Source organism: Chelonoidis abingdonii, chromosome 1 (assembly GCF_003597395.2).
Source record: "Chelonoidis abingdonii isolate Lonesome George chromosome 1, CheloAbing_2.0, whole genome shotgun sequence".
NCBI classification, from domain to species: domain Eukaryota; kingdom Metazoa; phylum Chordata; order Testudines; family Testudinidae; genus Chelonoidis; species Chelonoidis abingdonii.
The window spans coordinates 78,894,798-78,919,195 of NC_133769.1; positions in this window are offsets into that span (position 1 = coordinate 78,894,798).

Here is a 24,398-nt window from a genome sequence, read left to right on the forward strand (position 1 = left end):
AGCAGCTTGGGCTCCATTTCTAACAGAAATCGCGCTGCAGACTCAGAATGGCACCAAACTGCTGGGATGTGTAGCGATGCACCATGGGGTGTTGGGACAGGAAGCGAAATGACCTGCACCCTTCCATCCCCTTCCCACAACCCACAGCGCCAAAATGGGATGAGGTGCTCTGTGGGATAGCTGCCCACAATGCACCACTCCCAACAGCGCTGCAACTGCTGCAAATGTGACCACACTGCAGCAAATGTGGCCACACTGCAGCGCTGGTAGCTGTCAGTGTGGCCACACTGCAGCGCTGTCCCTACACAGCTGTACGAACACAGCTGTAACTCCCAGTGCTGCACATTTCCAAGTGTAGCCATACCCTAAGAAACATTCTTAAGGTTTTCTTTTTTAATTCTATTCATCCCCTTATGCAATTTGGAATTTAAAAAAAGCTATGCTATTCAATTCTGCCTTCAGTTACAGGTGTGACTGCTACTGAGATCACCCAGTAACATCACTAGAAGGCACACATCTTTTTTACCTCACTCCGAAGTATGAATCCTGGATACCTGCACCCTTTCCCTGTACCAGTGCAGGAGCCGATAGAGTTCACCCTGTACGAATTACTAAATTAGGTAGGCGAGGGATAGAGTTGGGTTAGATATTTGAAAATATTAATGAGACAGGAGGAAGGGGATGAGTTGCAATCTATGATAGTGATTGCAAATTACAGCTGAGGGATAGAGGTGGTTTGGGTTTTTGTTTAAATAAGGAGGAATTGTTGAGTAAGTTTGGATTGAATTATTAAGAGGCAAAAGGTCAAGTGTTTTTTATAGGAAATCTTGACTAAAGAAAGCTGCTGAAATCTTATAAAAGATACCTAAGATTGAACCCTAGCAGGCTAGGAATTGAACTGTTAGAAGTTTATCACAGATCAGTAAGAACAGAATAGAAGTTGTATTGTAGAGAATCTGTTTTCTAAAATTAGTTATGTCTTTGGGTCAACTAGCCATTTTGAACTAAATATGAGCCAATGAAGATATTTTAAATGAAACATCTAGAAAGGATGATTTGGGAAACAGTGATCACAGTTCACTACAGTTCTCAATTTTATCAAGTGGAAAAATTTGAGGTGCACATAGATTCAAATGTAACCTTTTAAAGAAATTTAGTGTTATCTGAAGTTAAATGAACTGGCAATGTTTATTAGCAGGCATTTAAATGGTAAAATGCTAAAGTTGATTCAAGAGCGGTATTTCCTGCCACACAAAACTGAACCAACCTTCAAAACCAGTGTGAACAAATTAGTAGTTAAAAGTTAATTGCTAGTAAAATCAAAGCTTTAGTCACAGCAATCAAAATATTGTAGCATTGTTAGGTTTTATAAAATGTAAAGAGTGTATTCACAAAACAGGAAAATGAACAATTTAGCTAAGGATATCTAGAAAAGCAAGAAGATTCATTCACTTTATTGGACAAAAAAAGAATGTGAGACCATTAAATGAGTACTAAAGGAAGGAATTTTTGGTTACTGAAAAATGATCTAGCACAAAACCTAAACATTTCCTTCACATCTATTATTTGATCTTCAAATAGTCACAGTATAGCCACAGAGGAGGTAAATGGCATCAGAAAGTCTGACTGCACAATTTAACTAATTGGTCTATAGTTTATTTATTTCACTTTGTAAACATGCCAACAGGCACCTATCCAGCAGACTGAAATATAAGTCACTTGACAACGGCCCAGATTCTGCCACCATTATTCATGTTAAGTAGTACTTCCCTGTAGGAGAAGTTGCATTTTTCCTCATGCAGTAAGGGACTACTCAGTCTGAGTAGGGTGGCAGAATCTGACCCTACAGGTTTGAACCTTAAACTTTCACATTGGATGCATCTTGGCTGCTACTGTGATTAATGGGGTGCTTTTTTTTTTTTTTTGAAGTCACTTTCACTGCCCTGCCATGTTCCTTATTATTGAGTTATAATTTGTGGGTGGAATTAGCACAGCAGGAAGACAGTCTAGAAGACAACTAACCCAGATGGGTTTTCATGCTGGTGAACTGCAGAGTCATTTCCATCTTCTTGAGCTTTTTTCCCCCCTTCACATAGCTAACGAGTGCTGGACTGATTATGGTAGTGAACAACAAAATAAATCAATATGCTGCAGTAGGTTTCTTTTGTAAAAGTAGACTGTTCACTATAAATCATCCATTTGTAATTTCAGTATGGCACCTTGTTCTCTTTGATAATCCTGGTAACAACAGTTTCAATTTTTTTATTGTGTGAACTGACTGCTCATGAAAGTTGCCAGACTATCTGATCCCAGTAGGGATGAGTGGGACCAAAAGGGGCTCCTCCCACAACACACATTTAACCACCCCTCGACAAAAGGTAGGGAGAAGCAGGCTATAGAAGAACAAGGATCAATTAATTATGGGGGACAAAGTATGTAAGAATAGGAATGCAGGTCTTAGAGTTAGAATGAGAGAACCAGAGCAGAGAACCCTGGACAATGCCCACTGTTTGGGGAGAGACTCTAGGAAATCAGTGGACAATACCTAAAGGAACTCTGCCCGCATGTGCGATTTAAGGAATGAAGCATGCTCCATGGTTTCCTCTGTGTCACTGCAGAAATGGCAGGTGGTAGGAGACGGTAAACCATACCAACAATATGCCCATCCTCACAGCTATGTGAAGGTGGCACTCACTTGTGTCCCAAGCAGGCTTTGTAAGCAACATGGAATAAAAGCTGGCCTATGGGGGAATCTCTGTCCTCCAAAAGGTGGCAAAAGGTCCCATCACTTTGTATCATGGAAGGACATGAGACTGAGGAACTGGAGAGTATGGATCATGAGTGTGTATAGTTCCCAAGGCACAGTTTAGATGTTGAGCAGCTGGAGAGCATTATGCCTATGTGAATTCATTGCAAGCAACTAGAGCAGCTCATGGGATACGAACCTGATGTCAGGCTCCAGAGGATCAGGTTATATAGGCAGGCAGGGAGCACCCCTTCCCAGGATCTGCAAGGAACTGAATAGTCTTCACTTCCTCAAGCATACAGTGAGGAACATGAGGGGGAGCAGCCCCATGCACAAGGTGAGCGGGGTGGGGTTCACCCAACCCGGCTAGCTATAGTCCAGGAGCAATCTGACTAGTGATACCCACTAGGACCAACCTCTAGTGCACTGAGGGGACCTCCACAGCTGTGCACATAGATGGGGATTGTACAATAGGTGTTCTGGAATATGCAAAAATGGATGGGGGGAGGAGGAAATGGCAATAAAAATGTGACAAGGAAGAGGGGAGACAGGATTGGGGCAACCTGTCCACTAAAAGAGAAGAGGGTTCCCTGGGCAGATGTCACAGAGAGCTGTACCTCAACCCATCTCTGGTCTTTCCTGAGTGCACCTTTTCAGGTGACATTCCCTACACTCCTCAGGATGAATTCTATGATGCTCCCACTCACAGATCAGGTCTGCAGGATGCAGCATCTGTGATTACTGACTATGTTTCCTCAGCAGATCCAACTGGGGTTGGCATCTGCAAGATACTTCCTTTCAGGAACTGTGAGCAGTAGATTAATGCAGTGACTCAGCACAGCTTCTTCAAGACAAAGTATTGCTTATTCATCCATAAGAACATAACAAAAAAAGCTTATTTACATCTTGTTTTATCTAAAGCTTAGCACTTCCCCCAAAGCTTAGGCAGGCCCAACTCATCCAGGAACCCCTATTTCTGGGGACTGGTATTCAGTCTACTTTCCTGCAGACACTGCCTCCCATGAGCTTAGGTTTTTGGTCCAGGTTTTCCACCGAAAGGCTTCCTTCCCTGTCAGAAGCTAGAGGTTCAGCTTGATCAGAGGCAAAATACTGAATTAATTGAACACCTGTATTGTCCATTCAGTACTAGTAACTGAGTTATCTAGAGTCATTGGCTGCCTTCCTGTGAACATGGTGTGAGCTCCTACAGGAGTTAATCCTTTGAACCATGTATCAGACAGCACAACAACTATCAAACAAACAGAAATGCACATGGTATTCATAAAAATAATATAGCTATCTCCCATGATCTTCACAGTAGGTAGAGAATGGGAGAGGAGAAGGACAAGGGGAACCAAAAGGCGGTCTGGACTGGAAAAGGAGGAAGAAAAAAAAGTCAGGAAGGGACAAACAGCACAAAAAAATAAGCACAAAAAAAGGAGATCAAATAAAAAAGGTAAGGGAAAATGAAGGACTCAGAGGGAATTCAGAGACATAACAGGGTGGCTAGATCATGGTAGGATGGAGGTTGAAATCCATGCTTCTCTCTTCAGTAGCAGCAATGGCACTGCACCCACCTTTAGCAGGGAAGATGGCCAAACAGAGAAAGATCCTTCCAGGAAGTGAAAGGTGACAGAATGACAGCCATAGAAGCTGAAGCCTTCAGTTTCATACCTTCATAGATACTATGATCCAAAAAAAAAAAAAATCCAATCATTTGTACCATGTAGAAGGATCTACATTTTGCACAGCTGCTCATTAAATCATTCCCAGTAATGTCATAGATTTAATTATGGGTAGTGATGTTGCCATGACCACTTCCCTTAGTTATTTATTCCAAGGGAAATTGCTTTTACTCCCTCCGACCTCAAACATACCTCTAAATTAAGGAGACATAATAGCATTATCTGTGTGTCATTAATCTGAACATGTAATATTCAAAAAGCCTTTGTTTCCCCTTCTTTTGAAATTGCTTGTGAAAGAATGGTGTTCATTTTGGGTCAGAGTTAAGGTTATATTGAAATGTATTTACACTTTATCAAAAAATTCTTATACAATTTACATTATAGTAGATTTCCTGGCCTTGAAGCACTTTTTATTAATGATGTGACAAGTCAGTTCAGTGTTTTGACTCTGAATCCTTAAATGGCGCTTCTGTCATTTTTGTTTTGGAATAAATAAGACCCACTATTTACTGAATTTTGTCCCTCTTTTTAAATAGAGTGCATCTTTGAGGATAACTGCTTCTTTGAGCTTGCTTCTGTATGGACATATATTTAGACAGCTGGCAGATATTGAAAAGTAGTTGTGAAATTATGCTAGACTGAATCTTGTAGCTATGCAGGATACATAGTTTTGTCCCCTTTCTTTTGGAAAATGAATGAGTATCTTGAGTTGTACCTGCCTCTCACCAGATGCCACTGAGTGGCTTTGTCATTAAAAAAAATTGCTTAATGACTGAGATTTTGTTTTTTTTTCCTGGACAGATGGCAAATGTATCTCAGAACACATGAGACACGGCTTGGCTGGGAAAGCTTAGTACCATTTTTTTCCTGAGGAATCAGGGATTTGCTTCTGCATGGTGGGTGGTGGGGTGGGGCAGAAGCTCATTGTGATTGGGATATGGGGAAAGAGGTATAAGAGGGGCAATGAGGGGAGCTACTTGAGGTGGCTTCAGATTGGAGAGTGCCAATGGTTCCTACCTGCTCACTAATCTGATCCTGGGTGCCACCATGGCCACTCCAGCCCCTCTGGGTCTTGCTCTCACCTCTGCTCCCACCCACCACATGTGCAAGTTTACTTAAGGGTTGAATCTCCATAGTATTTCCATTGTGGGTATGTTACAACCCCATTCTCTCCTGGTTCCACCACCCATGCTATGAGGGGTTGGCTTTTATAGGGAATGAGGATGCTGTGCAACTAGCAAGAACTACGAACCAATACACTGACTTCAATGGGCCTTAAACACAGGCTTAGTTAAGCAGATGGTTTAAGAGCTGTGCTGAATTGGGGCCCTCAATAATGTGAAGCTTCCATTTTATAAGCAGCTCAATGTTCCTAATTCCCCAAAGATTTTCACTATGCTGAAAATGTTCACTTAGCTCTGATGCTACCTGAACAAGCCCTCTCAGTCCATTTGCCATAGTTCTGATGCACAGGACAATGTAAACAAAACATCTGGAAACAAAATAAACACTGTTTAAAATGTAAGGTAGATTTGAATTGATAAACGGTGTTTGGTAACCAGTGATATTTATTACCAGCCCTCCAGCTGTGACCTAACATTAACATGTCTTCAAAAAGAATCATTTCACTCAGTAAATTCAGTTACAGCTCAGTTGGTGTAGCTAATATTTACCAGTGATATCCAGGAGGAAAAATAAAACAAGTTTATACTGTGGCAAAGTATCTGCCTCTCCGTTTGTTAGCTCAGTCCCTTTTAGACTCGGAGACACAGGCTTGGGCAAAGTAAAAGAAAAAAAAAACCTTTCCCAATCTCACAGGGTCTGGCTGATCCCTTCTCAGCCAGCCCCTTGCTCTAGTTTCCTCTCCTTCTGGGGAGAATGCAATCTGCCTTGCAAGAAGAGTCTCAAAATAATTTTTTTTTTTTTTTTTAAATGGAGGAGTACTGAGTGTTGATGCAGGCCATTGCGCCTAACAAGAGGCTACCAGTGCAGGTGGCTGCCCGTGGGAGTCCATAGCGTGGGCAACAGGAACTAACCAGCTGCTGATGAGCCGGCAGCCCAAGATGAGCAACCCTGACCGAGGTAGTAAACCAGTTGAAGGCCTGACCACGATGACGCCACGGCCCAGGGGAGTCGGCCTGCTGCGGCGAGCAACTATTGCAGAAGATGACAACAGATGACGATATAGAGATTTATCTCTTGGTGTTCGAGAGGACGGCACTGCGGGAGGCCTGGCCCCAAGACCAGTGGCCGGTCTGCTGGCTCCATTCCTCTGTGGGGAGACCAGAAAGCCTACTTCGACATGACCGCAGAAGTGGCTATGGATTACTTTCGCTGAAGGCGGAAATCCTGGCGAGGGCAGGCATGACGCCGGCCATAAGAGCCCAGCGCTTCCACGAGTGAAGTACCAGGAGGACAACACCCGAGGTCCCAGCTATTTGATTTGATACACTTGCTCGGAAGTGGCTCCGCCCGAGGCCCATGGGCCGGAGAAGGTAGTAGAGTCCTGGTATTGGACAGGTAACATGAAGGGTTGCCGCCGGACATACGGGGGGGTCTGCCAAAATGATCCCCTCTTAGACAGTCTAGTTGCTCTCATGGAGAGGCATTAGCAGCCCAAGAACTTCTCGGACCACCGGGGGAGAAAGGCCAGTATCGGATTGCAGCCTCTACCCGATCCCGGTTTGCCCTAGCTCCGGGCCGGATCCGCTCGGAAATGAGAGGGAGGCAGAGGCGGAAGAGCCGCCGACCTCCCGGAGAGACTGGCGGACTGGAGAGAGAAAAGGTTCAGGGGATACATCCCACGCAACGAACAATAGGGCGCCAGGTGGGGTACCGATGTCATGCTGTGGTGAATTAGGGCAAATGCTGGCCAATGCCCTAATCTTGGAGAGCCTATGCAGCGTGAACTGGAGATATAGGGGACCGTGCAGGTTAAAAGTTCTAGTCGGGATGCAATGTCCCATCATACAGTAGGGCCGTGAAGCTGAACGGTGTAAACCACAACATTAATGATCTGGCAGTGCAGTTACACTGGTCTCAGGGAAGCTGGTCAGGGGCCAACTATCCAGCCAAACACTCGGGAATATTCTGTTACATGGAAATGTCAACCTACCCGACCATCCCTGTACGCATCGAATTCTCGGAACCCACCGAGTGACAGTGGGGTCTTCCAAAACCCTTACCCTGTCCTTATCGGCGAGACTCCCGGGTTGATGGCCTATCCCTGGACAAGGGAGAAGGAAGGGAGAACCTGGGATCCAAGGTGGCACCAGATAGGGGCCCTCTACCGCTTCCATGAGTTTTAGCCAGGATGTGTTCTCCCCACCGGGGAAGTCAGAAGACTCGGAGGGAACGAGGCCGATTAAAGAGGGGACGAGGATCCTGACGATACTGACGCCATTACACGGCAGGGGAAAGAAGGACCGGCTGAACAGCAGACTAGGTCAGCTAAACTCCAACCAATTGTGTGACAGGTTCCCCGGGGCTGTCCCTGCGGGAGATGGAGGTGGACCCCCCGAAAGGCATACCAAATAGGAGCAGCAATCAGAATTTTTCAGGATCACCAATGATCCTATACCACACATATTTTAAGAAGTAGTCGAGGTGAATGGCCCTGAGGGGAGAGACAGGGCCCGGGACCAATTACATGATTACAGATCTGCTGTATAGAGTAGTCCGCGTCCAAGAGCAAGTCATCGAACAACTCTTGGTCCCCCGGAAGATATCAAAGGCGGAATGGATCTGGACCCACAGTCATCTATTTGAGGCATGATGATAAGACCCTCCATCGGATTCACAGAGGTTTTTTTTGCCTGCTTATGCAGCCATCGCGATATTGTTTCCCTGTCCGAATGCACATTACATGGCCTCGACCATACTTAGAAGGCCCCTCTATCCCTCTACCAAATTAATTAAGTTCCGTTCGACGAATTAGCTCATGGACATAGTGGGGCCATTTGAGAAAAGTCACGGATGCATATTGTTATGCCACCCGATACCCCGAGGCCAGTCCCCTTCACGAGATACCATGTCCAAGTCCAAGCCAAAAATGTAGTCCCAGATATTTTCAAGAGAAGAGGATATACCTAAGGAGATCCTGACTGGACCAAGGACCCCCTTTGTTTACTAGGTGAGAAGACGTGATGTAACAGCTCCACTATGGACCGCAGAACTCGTTACCACCCCCAGACGGCTCATTAGAACGCTTTACATGGACATTGAAGAAGTTTCGAAGTGATCCAGCCGCAGATGGAAAGACTGGTATGCCCTCTACCTTAGTGCTGTATTTGCCGTCCGGGAGGTTCCCAGGCTTCCACTATTTCTCCCTCGAGCTGTATATAGGTCGTAACCCCAGGGCATACTGGGACTCTGGCTATCAAGAAGACTGGGAAGAGCAGCCAAAACCTGGGAGAGAAACATGTGGAACATTGCTACAAATTGGATAGATCCGATCGCCAGAGTCACCCTGGTGCGAATCACATGGAGAAGGCTCAAGGGGCAACAACGGAATACTACAACGTTCAAGCAAAGTCCCGGAGTTCCACAGGTGGGGCCGGTGCAACGCATGAATTGCTCATACCCCACAGCAGAGAGCAAGCTCCTGGCAGATGCAGGGCCTAATGAGTATCCAAAGCGAGGGTAGGGTAGGAGAAGTTGACTATAAGGTCGCAGCCAGTCGGCCGGAACGGGAATTACTCAATAAATATCTGCTGAAACCCGGCAGATGAGAAACCCTGAGCTGCGCTGGGCGCTACCCCTAAGATGATCAAGCCAACCTGGTTGAGGTAATGACCCCGCGAGCCTGACCCCGGAGCAACGATCCGAGGCGCGTCAGCTGAGTCAAACGCAACAATTGTGTATCTCGGAGAAGCCAGTGGATACAAGGTTCACCTCACATCTTAACAGACCCGGAATGAAGTGCACTCAAGCCCCCCCCCCCCCCCCCCCCCCCCCCCCCCCCCCTACCGGATCCCCGCGAGCACAAGAGAGAAGAAACTCGAGAAGAGGCAGGAAGATGTGGTGCCCAGGGTTATGAAGAGTCTCATAGTCATATGGTCAGTCCCGTGGTTTAGTGGCCTAAGCAGACAGGCAGTATGAGGTTCTGGCAACACTTCCGCAAGCTAAATGAGGAGTCCCGATTTGACGCCTCCTTTACCCAGGACAATGAGCTGACTCGACAGATGGGCGAAAGGCCCTTTATGTATACCTTGATCTTAACTAAAGCGCTATTGGCACTCCTGGCTAAGGCCGACAAGCGAGAAAGACACGGCCTTGCAACCCGAAGACTCATATCGAATACACCTGTTCTTCTTTGAATTGCAATGGGCGCCCCCCTTTACTTTCCAGCGGGCTAATTGGACAGATGTTGCGGTTCCATAGGGAGATACGCTGCCTGCCTATCTTGATGACATCATCATGATTAATAGCCCACGTGGGACGACGTCGAATTAGAGCGTCCTAGGTACCCTGAGAAAGGCAGGATGCCCAAACCTCCAACGTTCGATCGGGGTATCGAGGCCAATCCTTGGTATAGTAGTGGAGGAGGGTGCATGTGGGAGGCCCCAACAAAACTAGACCAATACAAAGTGAGCCCCGCCCACTCAGAATAAAAATCAGGTCGAGCATTCCTGGGACTCGTGGGAGTCTATAGGCGGTTCATTCCCACTTCGCCACCAGGAGCATGCCTTTACGGAGCATGACCAGGCTCGGCCCAGCACAGTAAAAATGGTCTGCGCGCCGAAGCAGCTTTAGCAGATCTTGCGAACGCCTCTGACGGACCCTCTAGTACCAGACTGGGGGCAAGGAGTTTATCCTATGAGCGACGCCTCAATGGGCTGGGGCGGTGCTTTCCCAAAATGTCGTAATGACGACACACCCGTCCTGCTTCTCAAGAAAGCTCCTGCCTACGAACGGAAATACAGCCATCTGGAGAGAGTAATGCTGGCAGTAAAATTGGGCGTAGAGAAGCCATCGCTATATCTACTGGGACGGAGATATACCCCTGTTCACGGACCATCCCCGTTGACATGGATGCACCAAACCAGACAAGAATGCGCGAGTAAACAAGATGGGCGTGATTCCTATTCTCAACCCTCACTTCACCGTCGCACGTCCGAACCAACATGGCAATGCGGATGGCCTGTCGAGGGCACTCCTTTCCGACCCAAGTAGCCAACCCGTAGTGTGAGCGAGGGGGGGGGGGGGATATGTGGCAAACTCAGGACAATTAGCTACCAGGAGAGGTAGTAATTGGTTCCCGGAAGCTTAGCCTGAGGAATAAGGTTCAGCTGGGACAGGGTTAGCAGGAACTAAATTAGTTCAGCTGCCCCTGCTGGAACTTTTAAACTTCCCTGGCAGAAGCAAGGGGGAGGAGGAAGAGAAAGCAAGCTGTAGCTCCAGCAAAGTGTGCAGCATAACTATAAGACTTTTTTTTGGTGGTTTTTACCTTGCCCAGTGATGGCTTGCCACAGAGCCTCACTCACTAGGGCATCCTACTCCTGACACCATGTGTGGCAAAGTACCTGCCTCTCCATTTGTTAGCTCAGTCCCTTTTAGACTCGGAGACACAGGTTTGGGCAAAGTAAAAGAAAAAAAAAACCTTTCCCAAACTCACAGGGTCTGGCTGATCCCTTCTCAGCCAGCCCCTTGCTCTAGTTTCCTCTCCTTCTGGGGAGAATGCAATCTGCCTTGCAAGAAGAGTCTCATAGTCTAGCTGCCCCTACTTGCTGGCAGCTACCCTGCTTCTCTCTTCCTCCTCCCCCCTTGCTTCCCTGCCAGGGAGGTTTTAAAAAGGTCTCCAGCAATTGGGGCCAGCTGAACCTAATTAGTTCCCTGCTAACCTCTGTCCCAGCTGAACCTTATTCCTCCAGGGCTAAGCCTTCTGGGACCAATTACTACCCCTCTCCTGGTAGCTAATTGTCCTGAGTTTGCCACAATACTTAATGTATCTTCCTATTGTGACAATGGACAAAAATAATTCATAAGAGAAACTAGGAAGTACAGAAATCAGACTTGGGGCTTAACAGAATCTTGCCATTAGAAGAAAAATCAGTGGGAAAGTAGTTAGTTTTATTTTAGGTGTGTTTGCTGTCCTAACAATCTAGTTATCAGAATTGTTTTATATAGAGATATTTTTTAAAGATTTCTTTACTTTGTTACCATGTTTTATTTCTTTACCTTAATCTTCTCATTAGCTTATCATTTTATAGACAAACATGAAAAAGCTTTTAATAATGCTCATTATATTCAGGGCCATATTCTCACTTTTACTACCATGAAGGGAAAGAAATCAGACTCAATGCAACCTGCTAGGCCATAGGGCAGAGATGGTGGCATGTCCTCTCTTCAGGGATATGGATCTGTGACAAAGAATGGGAGCAGGCAAGGGTGGGGAAGGGATGCACACCATTACAAGGCCTCTGGAAAATTTACTGAAAAATTAATGCAACCTGAGATGGCCCCTGGCTGTGTTAACCAGCTGCTGACCTGTCTGGGAGCTGGGAGACGGTAAAAGCAAAGGGAGTACAAATGGGACCCAAGGTTTCTGGGACTAGAATCTCTTCCCCATTCTGCAAAGGTGTAGAAGAAAGTTCGGAAAGCCTCTCAATTATAACCTTGAGCTAAACTGTGTTGAAATCAATGGAATCACTCCCACAATAGATTTTTTCAAACAGTTAACTGCACAAATTATCCACGAACCACTTAACAGGGACTCCTCTTGTTTGTAAAGCATATATTAAAATTCTGCACCTAGCCAATGAATGACAGTAACCTAACATTTCTAGAAAAGATTGCTCAGGCAAGGGCTGTGTGACCCAGCAAGGAAAAATGGTTGGTATTTTAATTCCCTAAACCTGTTTATCTGCTACATTTTCATAGCCTGGTCCCTCTCCCTCAGGTATTCAGGGCTACGTCTACACTACAGGATAAATTCGAAATAGCTTAAACCGATTTTATAAAACAGATATTATAAAGTCGATTGTGAACGTCCAAACTAGGCACATTAATTCGGTGGTGTGCGTCCATGGTCCGAGGCTAGCGTCGATTTCTGGAGCGGTGCACTGTGGGTAGCTACTGTAAAATAATGAGGCCAATAACATCGATTTGCGTCCACACTAACCCTAATCCGATATAGTAATATCGATTTTAGCGTTACTCCTCTCGTTTTGTAGGAGTTCAGAAATCGATTTAAAGAGCCCTTTAAATCGATATAAAGAGCAGTGTAGTGTGGACGGACACAGCGTTAAATCGATTTAACGCTGTTAAAATCGGTTTAACAGCATAGTGTAGACCAGGCCCAGGTCTTCCTTAGCTTCCTTAAGCACGCCTCTTAACTGTGGCTCTGATCCTGAAAGTTGTTCCATGCAGGTGGACTTCAAGAGGACTTCTTATGGGAGCAAGGGTCTGCCCATGTGGAAAAATTGGCAGGATTATGCTCTTCAGGATCATGCTTATCCATTCTGGGAACATAAACATCACCTCTACCAACCAGAACAGCTCAATTTCAAATAATGAACATCAGATACGTGCAGAAAACTGATCAAAATTGATCCAGAGAGTAAGCCCTCTTCCTTCCCTTCTACAAGCGTAGGTGCTGGAGGTAGAGGTGCTGGGGGTACAGTAGTAGCCTCTGGCTTGAAGTGGTTTCCATCAAATCCAGGGTTTACAGTTTGAGTCAATGGAGCTCAGCACCTCCACTATATAAATTGTTCCAGAGCCCCTGTCTACAAATAACTTGCAAAACAAAGTACATTTTAAATAAATGTGAGAAAATTCTGATCCATTCATGGCCATTCTGCAACCAGAATGACTGAATTTGTTGATATTATTTGCTGAGGTTACTTGTTCAGCTCTCATCAACCACTGCTGTGGGTTTTTCAAATCAAATGGCTTTGATAGATACTGCTCCCTTTTATTTAAACACTCAACTAATGCTCTGGACACTTGAACTGATTGAAGAGAGACTAATTTGTTTCATTTTTGTAGCTTGCCAATTTTGATCATATCCATTTAACCTTTTATTATGCTTCAGTATAGCAGTTTGTTGCTTTGCAAAAAGTGCTTTGCTAAATAGGTAATAATTTCATTCAGATCAGTTAAAGTTATTTTAAATGCCCCCTTGATACAAACATCACACAATTACATTCTTCACTGAAATGAATCTGAGAAAATGTGTGGAAAAAGGGCATGTTTCACAATGAAATATCTGTGAAAAATCAAGGTTTGCTATGAGATAGAAGAAAAAAATCCTGGAAGCTGTAGAAAACAAAGTCATTAATCAGGGTCTCTTGACGGTAGCAGAAAAGTTGATTGGCTCCTACCATGTCCCCTGCCACCAAGCAGCTATTGCTGTTCAGCACAAGACAGACAATAAAACTTCCTGATTTCTGAGTTATACTTGCCTTAGTTATGGCCCAGATTGTGAGCAACACCTGGACCAGCAAGAAGTCATCTACCTTTTCTCCTTGTCAGCTGTGCAGATCACAGTAGCCAGCCTTATATTCTGGGGAATGCAGTTTCCTACTCCGCTCCACAGGGCTCAGAAGAGGAAAAAGGAGAACTGCGAAGAGAGAGAGAGGGTCAGGACACAAATTTCCCACTATCCCCTATTTCCCTCATCTTTGCATTCTCCCACAAAGTGAGGCTAGTGCACCAAAGGGAAGCAATCTGAATGAATCTATCATTCCATAGAAAAATCCATCATTCCATAGAGAAATCCCTCAACCTCATGAAGAAACTTTCACAAATACAGACGGATATCAACCTCCTTTCCAAATGCAAACGGATGGACATCATACCAAATGGACTAAAGGTAAAAAATCCACTGCTATCTACATACTACACAGACCACAGTGAGATTATGCCATACACTATCAAAGAAACTGAGGAACCACCTGATCAGCATCCTATACAGCAAACAGGAAAACATCAAAAAAGATCTCCAACCTGGAGACTTTCATTAATAACCAAACTTCCATAAAACGACTTCACTAAAATAAGACAGAGATCTACAGCACTCACTTCACCTCTCTACAAAGGAAAAAGGACTGTAAGCTGTCTAAACTCCTACCTGCCACATGGGGCCACAACCGTGGTACCCCTACCCACCCAGCAATATCGTCAATCTATCCAACTACACACTCAGCCAGAAGAAAAGTCTGTCCTATCTCGGGGACTCTCTTTCTGCCCTGCCCACCCCCACCAACATGATACAGTTCTGTGGCGATCTGGAAGCCTACTTTCGCCGTCTACAAGTGACTCAAAGAATACTTCCAGACAACACTGAACAGTGCACCTGATACACAGGTACCCTCCACCAACAACCAAAGAAGAACTCCACATGGACTCCTCCTGAGGGTCGAAATGACAGTCTGGACCTATACATTGAATGCTTCCGCCGACGTGCACAGGCAGAAATCGTGGAAAAACAACATCGCTTGCCTCATAACCTAAGTCGTGCAGAACACGCAATGCCATCCACAGCCTCAGAAACCACCCTGACATTATCATCAAAGAGGCTGATAAAGGAGGTGCTGTTGTCATCATGAACAGGTCTGACTACCAAAAGGAGGCTGCCAGACAACTCTCCAATACCAAATTCTACAGGCCACTTCCCTCAGATCCCACTGAGGAATACACTAAGAAACTGCACCATCTACTCAGGACACTCCCTACACTAACACCGGAACAATCAACATACCCTTAGAGCCCCGACCAGGTTATTCTATCTACTACCCAAGATCCACAAACCTGGAAATCCTGGACGCCCCATCATCTCGGGCATTGGCACTCTCACTGAAGGACTGTCTGGATATGTGGACTCTCTACTCAGACCCTATGCCACCAGCACTCCCAGCTATCTCCGTGACACCACTGATTTCCTGAGGAAACTACAATGCATTGGTCACCTCCCAGAAAACACCATCCTAGCCACCATGGATGTAGAGGCTCTCTACACAAACATCCCACACACAGATGGAATACAAGCTGTCAGGAACAGTATCCCTGATGATGCCACAGCACAACTGGCTGCTGAGCTCTGTGCCTTTATACTCACACACAACTATTTCAAATTTGATGACAATATATATCTCCAGATCAGTGGCACTGCTATGGGCACCCGCATGGCCCACAATACGCCAATATTTTTATGGCTGACCTGGAACAACGCTTCCTCAGCTCTCGTCCACTCACGCCCCTTCTCTACCTACGCTACATTGATGACATCTTCATCATCTGGACCATGGGAAGGAGACTCTGAAAAATTCCACCACGATTTCAACAACAGCTTCCACCCCACCATCAACCTCAGCCTGGACCAATCTACACAGGAGGTCCACTTTCTAGACACCACGGTGCAAATAAGTGATGGTCACATTAACACCACCCTATATCGAAAACCTACCGACCGCTATGCCTACCTTCATGCCTCCAGCTTCCATCCCGGGCACATCACACGATCCATTGTCTACAGCCAAGCACTGAGGTACAACCGCATCTGCTCTAACCCTCAAGACAGACAGAGACCAACACCTACAAAATCTCCACCAAGCATTCTCAAAACTACAATACCGCACGAGGAATAGGAAACAGATCACAGAGCCAGACGTGTACCCAGAAGCCTCCTACTGCAAGACAAACCCAAGAAGAAACCAACAGGACTCCACTGGCCATCACATACAGCCCCAGCTAAACCCCTCCAACGCATCATCAGGGATCTACAACCCATCCTGGACAATGATCCCACACTTTCACAGGTCTTGGGTGGCAGGCCAATCCTTGCCCACAGACAACCTGCCAACCTGAACGTATTCTCACCAGCAACTGCACACACCGTACCATAGTAACTCTACTCAGGAACCAATCCATGCAACAAACCTCGATGCCAACTCTGCCCACATATCTACACCCAGCGACACCATCACAGGACCTAACCAGATCAGCCAACCATCACTGGTTCATTCACCTGCACGTCAAGTGGGTATTCACCCACGAAAGCTCACGCTCCAAAACGTCTGTTAGTCTATAAGGTGCCACAGGATTCTCTGCTGCTTTTATAGAGCAGATATGTCATCCTCTAAGCTCAAGAGCAGCCCCAGAGAGACTGTTTATCTAAGCCCTTCTGTGCTCCTCCTGGAGCAGTGTGGCCCTATATAGGGCTGTGGCTTAAAAGCCACAATCTAGTTCAATATGTATGTAAGATCCAGTAAAGCTTTCAATTACAACATTCAGCATGTGTGATAGCAGAACATGTCATTTACACAGCTGTGGGGACCTTGTGTAGCCAAGACAGACAACTTTTCTGTGGCTTCTAGCTTTCTTCTCTTATCCTCTCTACCACCAATAAGCAAGCCACCAACCCAGCAGTTGATAAAAGGGGGTTCAGAACTACAGCATTTACCTCTCCTTTTTCTTCCACCAGTGATCAATATCTAATCCTCATTTTATTGGTTTGAGGCCACCCATCACAAAGACATTGCAATGATGGTATAATTCCACCCTTCTCAACTCCATCACATCCCAGATTATTTCCATTTTACTTATTAGATCTTTGGCAGGTATCAGTTTATTTAATCTCATGTTAATGTTCAACATTTAACTTGTTTCATCTGAGAGATCCCACAAAGGTCCCGATTCTGATCTCACTTACAGAGTGTATATCCATCTACATACTCTGCTGTAGTATCTAGGCATTTCACAAACTAATGAATTTATCTTCAGATATTATTCCTGTTTTTATAGATGAGGAACTGAGGCACAGAAGAATTAAATGACTTGCCCAAGATTGCATGGGAAGTCTGTGACAAAGCTGGGAATTTAACCCTGATCATCGGAGTTCCAACCCAATGCTTAGTTAATTATTGTTGTTTATTATCTATTTGTATCAACCACAAAACCCACCTCCCTTAATGGAGTTACACTGGCATAAAACCAGGGTGCGATCAGAATCAAGCTCAACATTTTTCCTTTCTCACCTGTTCATTTGTACGGTATCCACTACATTATTCAAGAACAACCACAAGACACAGACAAGAGGCATCAGGTTTTATTCCAGCAAGCTGTACAGGTTAACCGACAGAGACAAGCTAGAGGACACGAAAAGCACTTCTACCAATAATGATCATTCACCCTCTGCTAGTTCACTTCTAACCACCATCACCACAGCAACAGTATAACTCTACAAAAGCATTTGACATAAAGATGACATTACTCTGCCAAGGTTCATATGAAAGTGAAATATGGGGTACCAAAATGAAACTATAAAAAATGTTTTGATAAACACACATTCGTGGAAGGAAACTGTCAAGGTATTTGCTAACCATTTGTGATTTTTGGACTCCCTTCTCATAATAATTCCTTGCAGGTTTGAAACAAATATATCTTAGTAGTGATTGGTTAGCTCTTATGAATTTTGAAGTTCAAATTCAATAATTTGGTCTGGGCTACTTATCCATACACTTTGGGTTTAAAACGTTGGAATGAAAAGACCAGGTAGAACTATGTGGATATACACCAGTTGAAGATCAGGCTGCAAAACTGGGATGGGAGCGCTCAAAGGCAGAGTGTTAAGGATCTAAGGGGGAGATGGCAATAAGACATTCAATATTCTGGCTGAATAATGAGGTAAACTACTTGGTTCTAAAGAGAATCCTCTTCTGTTGAGGTCTGGATATTACAAACAAACAACAACAAAACCAACAAAGTTCTGTCCAGTCAGCAATGACCAATAAGATGGTGGTCATTATATGGGATATTCAGTATTGAAGGTTTAAAGCAGTGGTTTTCAAGCTTTTTTCTGGCAACCTAGTTGAAGAAAATTGCTGATGCCCGTGGCTCCAAGGAGCTGGGGAAGATGAGTGGTTTGGGGTTTGGGAGGGACTCAGATCTGGAGCAAAGGGTTGGTGTCCTGGGGTGAGGGCTGCGAGGTGGGGCCAGGAATGAGGGGTTCTGGGTGTGGGAGGGGGCTCTGGGCTGGGGCAGGGGTTTGGAGTGCAGGAGGGGGCTCCAGGTTTGGGGGGGACTCATGGCTGGGGCATGGGCTTACCTCTGGCAGCTCCTGGTCAGCGGTGCAGCTGGGGTGCAGAGGCAGGCCTCCCGCCTGTCCTGACACCACAGACTGCACTGTGCCCTGAAGTGGCCAGCAGCAGGTCTGGCTCCTAGATGGAGGTGTGCATGCAGCTCCACGCAGCTCTCGCTCGCAGTCACCGCCCTCTGATCCAGCTCCCAGCCAATGGGAGTGTGCAGCTGGTGCTTGGGGTGGGAGCAGTTCATGGAGCCCCTGAGCCCCCCGACCTAGGCACCAGACCTACTGCTGGTGTCTTCCAGGATGCAGCATGGTGTCAGAACAGGAGGGACTAGTCTGCCCTGGCCAGGCAGCATCACCAATGGGACTTTTAATGGCCCAGTTGGTAGTGCTGGCCAGAGCCACTGTAACAGTGCTTTACATTCTGCCACCCAGTGCTGGGTCATGACCCACAGTTTGAAAACCACTGGTTTAAAGCAGGCTAAACTTGGAGCCTCTTTAGGGTCTCCAAATCTCTGAAAACTCTGGAGAAAATTTGTAGTTATGGGTCAAGGTTTAAAATAGTGATTTTAGGTACCATGATTTTTGGGTGCCCAAGTTGAGACTCCTTAAGGTGCTTGATTTTCTGGAGGTTGGTGCTCAACAGTTCCTGAAAAAAAATCACTAGTCATTTATAAAAAAATCTTGACCATTAATATTACAATAAATATGAATGCATCTAATGCCTGTTTTTGTTAGCGGGAAATTTATTCTTAATGACTTCAAGTTATTTGGCATTATCTAAAACATTGTCAGATTGCTTCCTTCTATCTGAAACAAATGTGAACTCTTCACTGTTTCAGTGCCCTCACAAGGCATCATCTTGAGAAAGGTACATACAGCATCTTCAGCTGACCTTAGAGAACAAATCAGTCAGCACAGTTGCACAGTCAGACATAATACTAATGTTTTTAGCTTTTAAGAGTACTGTTTTGTGAATCAGTGTTTTATTTGTGTGCTCTTTGTTTATTTATCAAGGGGAGTGTTATTCCAGGATTCCAGTTTTTACTACTCCAAATCCATTTATATCTTTCCCCAACCCACATCAGGGTTTTCTGGTTCAATATGTTATGATATTGATATCTATCCTGGAGTAGGCAACCTACGGCACACATGCTGAAGGCTGCACACGAGCTGATTTTCAGTGGCACTCACACTGCCTGGGTCCTGGCCACTGGTCTGGAAGGCTCTGCATTTTAATTTAATTTTAAATGAAGCTTCTTAAACATTTTAAAAACCTTATTTACTTTATATACAGCAATAGTTTTGTCATATATTATAGACTTACACAAAGACCTAAAAATGTTAATATGTTACTGGCATGGGAAACCTTAAATTAGAGTGAATAAATGAAGACTCAGCACATCACTTCTGAAAGTGACCCCTGATCTATACTGTAGAGACTACACAGGCATAACTATGTTGACATAGCCTTGTCGAGTAGACATCGCGTACAACAGAAGAGATATTTCCATCAGTGTAGAAACACCACCTCCCCATATAAAGTTAGCTGTTGGCAGAAGTCCTGCTCTGTCGACAAAGCTCTGTCTACTGTGGGGGTTATACTGACATACTGCATCATTCAGAAGCTTTTTTTCCCTCCACATCCTGACTGATGTACTTATGCCAATAAAACTTCTGTGTAGACCAGGCACTGCTCTCTCTCTAGTCTTCAGATTGTTTTATAAAAAGGGAAGTTGAAGTGATTAAATATTACCCCTATATTTAGATTGCCAGCACTTTCCACTATAAATGATTCTTGCAACCTTTTCTTTGAGCAATTCTCTTGCTTCCAGCATTTGCAACAAGTCTGATATTCAGCAGGAGGAATCCATTTGGACTACAACTTTTCTTTTTCCACTGAAATTTCATTTAGATTCAGCTGAGATATGAACTAGTCAAAACAGCCATTTCCCTTCTCTCATTTGCATTGATGAGAAATTTTACCAGCCTGCCCAAATCACTAAACATTTGGAGCATAGGTGCCGACTTATTTTTCCCCAGCAGTGCTCCACCTTTGCTCTGCCCTGAGGTGCCACCACCCCCCACTCCGCCCCTTTCCCTGAGGCTCCACCCTCATTCTGCTTCTTCCCATCCCCGCTCCAACCACCTGCCGCTCGCTGCTCCCTGCCCTCTCCATGCTGCTCCCTCAGCCGCCAAAGAGCGGATTGGCGGCATCCCACCAAACAGCTGTGGCTGGTGGATGCTGAGCACCCACTATTTTTTTTCCTGTGAGTGCTCCAGCTCTTGAGAACCCACAGATTCAGCGTCTATGATTCTGAGGCCAGGTTCACATTGCTGCTAAAGCAGCAGTGCCACCATGACCACCAACTGCGCTGGGAATACCAGGGAGTTGCTGGAGCAACTGTATCAGGGTTGGTGGGGGGAAAAAAATGCGCAAGGGGGTAGAATTAAGTTGCATGTTCAACTGTTAATTTAGCTTTTCGTAACTTTTGAGTTCTTAACTTCACATCCCAAAGAACGTTTTTAACACCGGGGTCTCCCCCCCAAATGTGTAATTGTATTACAGAAGTGCCCAGATCAGGATCGAGGCCTGTTGTGTTAGGCACTGCAGAAATACAAAGAAATAGGCCCTGCCCTGAAGATCTTATCTATTTTAATAGAAGACTCAAGAAATGGTGAAACACAAATGATTAATTATGCCACCAATGCTTCCTTTCTGGCCATCATTCATGATTCCAAATGGAGAATACATCCAACGGACAGACAAGCTATGGCACCTGCAAGTACCAATGCCCCAAATCTGATCCATTTGGACTCAGCCAACTCAAGGGTGGACAGGAAAGGAACAGATTGGTGGGGTCACTTCTAAGTCTGGGTTTCAGTTATAATAAGCTGGTGCACAATAGGCAGCCAATAAAGGGAGGAGGAGAAAAAAGGGTGTTGGACAAGTTGAATAAATGGCTCCAAGTTAATGGCTCTAAATGGTTCCAAGTTAATTTCAGATATTCTTGTGAAAGTTAATTTTTCACAAGAAATTTGGTTCACTACTGGCACCATCTTGTCAGCATCCAATTATAATTAAACCTAGGCCAAATAACTGACAGGCAATACTGTAATATTTTTGCCTTGTTTGTTTTGCAGGAGAAATCCTCCAGTCACATTCATGTAAGCTATCTGTAAATATGGTACACATATAAACTAGGCATAATAGACATGTTGGGAGGAAAAAAAAGGAAGTTAGTTGGCAGTGAACATATATTAAATTTGCTCAGTGTTGCTTAACAAAAGGCAAATGTAAGCTGTGCTCAGATCATTTAGATTTTATACAGTTTGATTTACCTCTGCCCCACTTGGGACTAAGAATTATAATGTCTAAAGGAGTGCTAGAGGCTACAGACTTCTTACTGAATGGTATTCTTGATAAGAAAACTAGTGGAAAGATTTCTCATTAGTGAGATGGCAGAAAGTGGCAACCAGTTACTACACTGATGCTGAAACACTCCCAAGCGGTATTATTTACAGGGACTGCTCCAGGCACCAGCACAGCAAGCAGGTGCTTGAGGTGGCCAATGCAAAGGGGAGGCACATCCAGCTCTTTGGAAGCAGGTCCCTCAGTCCCTCTTGGAGGGAAGGACCTGCTGCCAAAGGATTAAGCGACAGTGGTAGAGCTCCCTCCAAAGTGCCACTGATTGTGGGGTTTGGGTTTTTTCCCCCCGCTGCTTGGGGCAGCAAAAACGCTGGAGCTGGCCTGATACTGCAATCAAACATTGCAGAATAGTTCTTACTACAAAGAGAAGTCTTGTTCAAGTCAGTGGGGCTATCACACTAAGCACTATGCCCGGTAACAAGTGCTTATTGTTTCAGACCCTAAGATTGTAAACCATTTGAGCCAGAGATCATAGGCTAAATTCTTTACAGGTGTAACCCTGTTGAAATCTAACAGTTATGCCAGCAGAGAATCCCCAGGTCTTTTGTGTCTGTAACTTTACCACGACTCTTTAGAAGATTAAGATTAACCTGTGATTAAGGTTGCCCTGTACTTCCCATTATCAGATCCTGTTTCAGTTGCTTATAAAAAACTTTGCCAAACTTGAACCACTGGGGTTGAAGTTTTCCATGCTGAGTGTCTGCCAAAAGTTTTTGGAAACTTTCAATCAAAATCATTCAGCTATTTCCAAGATTGAAGGTAGGGAAAAAATACACTGTTTTGCCCATCTTACAAAATTCTCACAACTTTTTCTTTGAGAAGCTCTAGCACCCCATGACTTGGAGCAGAAACTTGAAATTTGGCCTTTGGCCTTGAAATATAGCCCCTTTTCCAGGGATGTACCTTTTGTCTCCCTGTGAAAAATCTGCCTAAATTTGGCCATGTTATAAGTCTTTGGGGAAAAAAATCAGTTTGTACGTGCTCACTAGAGGATTGCCACAGCTTTGCAGCTCAGTTCCTTGAAGATTCCATCTACAATAGGCGTGATCCAGCCTGCAGTTGACCAAAACTTTCTCTGCAACTGAGCTCTGGGGCTGCTGTAGAATGGGCCAAAGCGGGGCACCAGAACTGAGAGCATGGAGAGAGTGTTTTTGTTCAGTGACCACCCTTCTGATGCCCAGGCAGTAAGGAGAAATTTGCCTCACTTGAATGCAAAAGAGACAAGAGTCAGACCTGTGAAGGGTGGAGGAATAGATTGGGACAAGGAACCAGGGGAGGAGAAGACTTGAACTAGTAGAAGTAAGGGGGACACTGGGACTGGTGAGATAAGGAGACTAGGACAACTGGTGGAGGGGGACACAGAGACTGAACAAGGGAGTCTGGGGAGGGACAAGGAAGAGCCCAGGGTGGGAAACTGGAACTGTGTGCAAGTGGGCTTGGGAAACCATGGGTGAAGGAGGGGCAGGAAATGGAGGCCAACAGGGTAGGCAGAGAGAATGGATGAAGAATTAGGAGGGGGAACTGGGGCTGGGGTGAATTTGAAATGGCTGAGTAAGGAAACAGAGGTGGAGACACTGGCATGAGGAGTTTGGAGGGGTAAGACTAGGACTGGATGGTCAAGGAGAATGGCACTAGTACCAAGAGCCCAGGGTGGAAAATTGGCAGGACTAGGGCAAGGATGGGTTGCAGGGAAAGGGGTAGAAGGGGTAATAGGCAGAAGAGCCTGTGCTCATTAGAAAGTACTGCCCCTTCCATGCTAGAACCTGGAATGTAACCAGAGATCTTAGTCTCACCATTCCTCTGCAGCTAACAAGTATCTGTGAACCCCATTGACACAATGTCTCACCCCTTTTAGCGCTGGTCCATACAAAGGATAACAACCTACTACTGCTATCACTACCATTTGTTAGTTCAAGTGTCAGAGTTTTGTGCATTGGATCTAAAAGTTCCAATCCTTCTGATGAATCATGTGTGCATCAGCATAATACCACATGATGGAATATCTGTTATTTCTGTTTGCTTTTTAAAAGCCTAGGAAATTGCCTAGGAAATTATGCACACACACATAACACAATGTATGTTAGAAGAGGATTATTAAGGTTGCAAACACTCAAAAAATGTTAGGAAATGCCAGAATTAAGGTTACCTGTGCAACTCAACTCTGCCTTCTTGTGCATATGCATTGTGATGCCATCATTAATTACATGATCACATTTTTCCATAATACCCTTATCTATCTCCAACATAATGTAAAATATAGGCTGCAAATTAAAGATCTACAGTATATGTTCAGGAATGAAAGTAATGACTCATTAAGAGAAATAGAAAATGAAAGCAATATATTTCCTTTCTGTACATAAAAAGTCTAATTTCAACATCATGCCTATTAATAAGTAATAGAAAACAAACAAACAAGATTAAAGAAGTTTCCATGTGTAAAAGTGAACAAATAATATAAGTTGTTGCTTTTATTACAGATCTATTTTGAGATTTCCTTCGGTCAAAATAAAC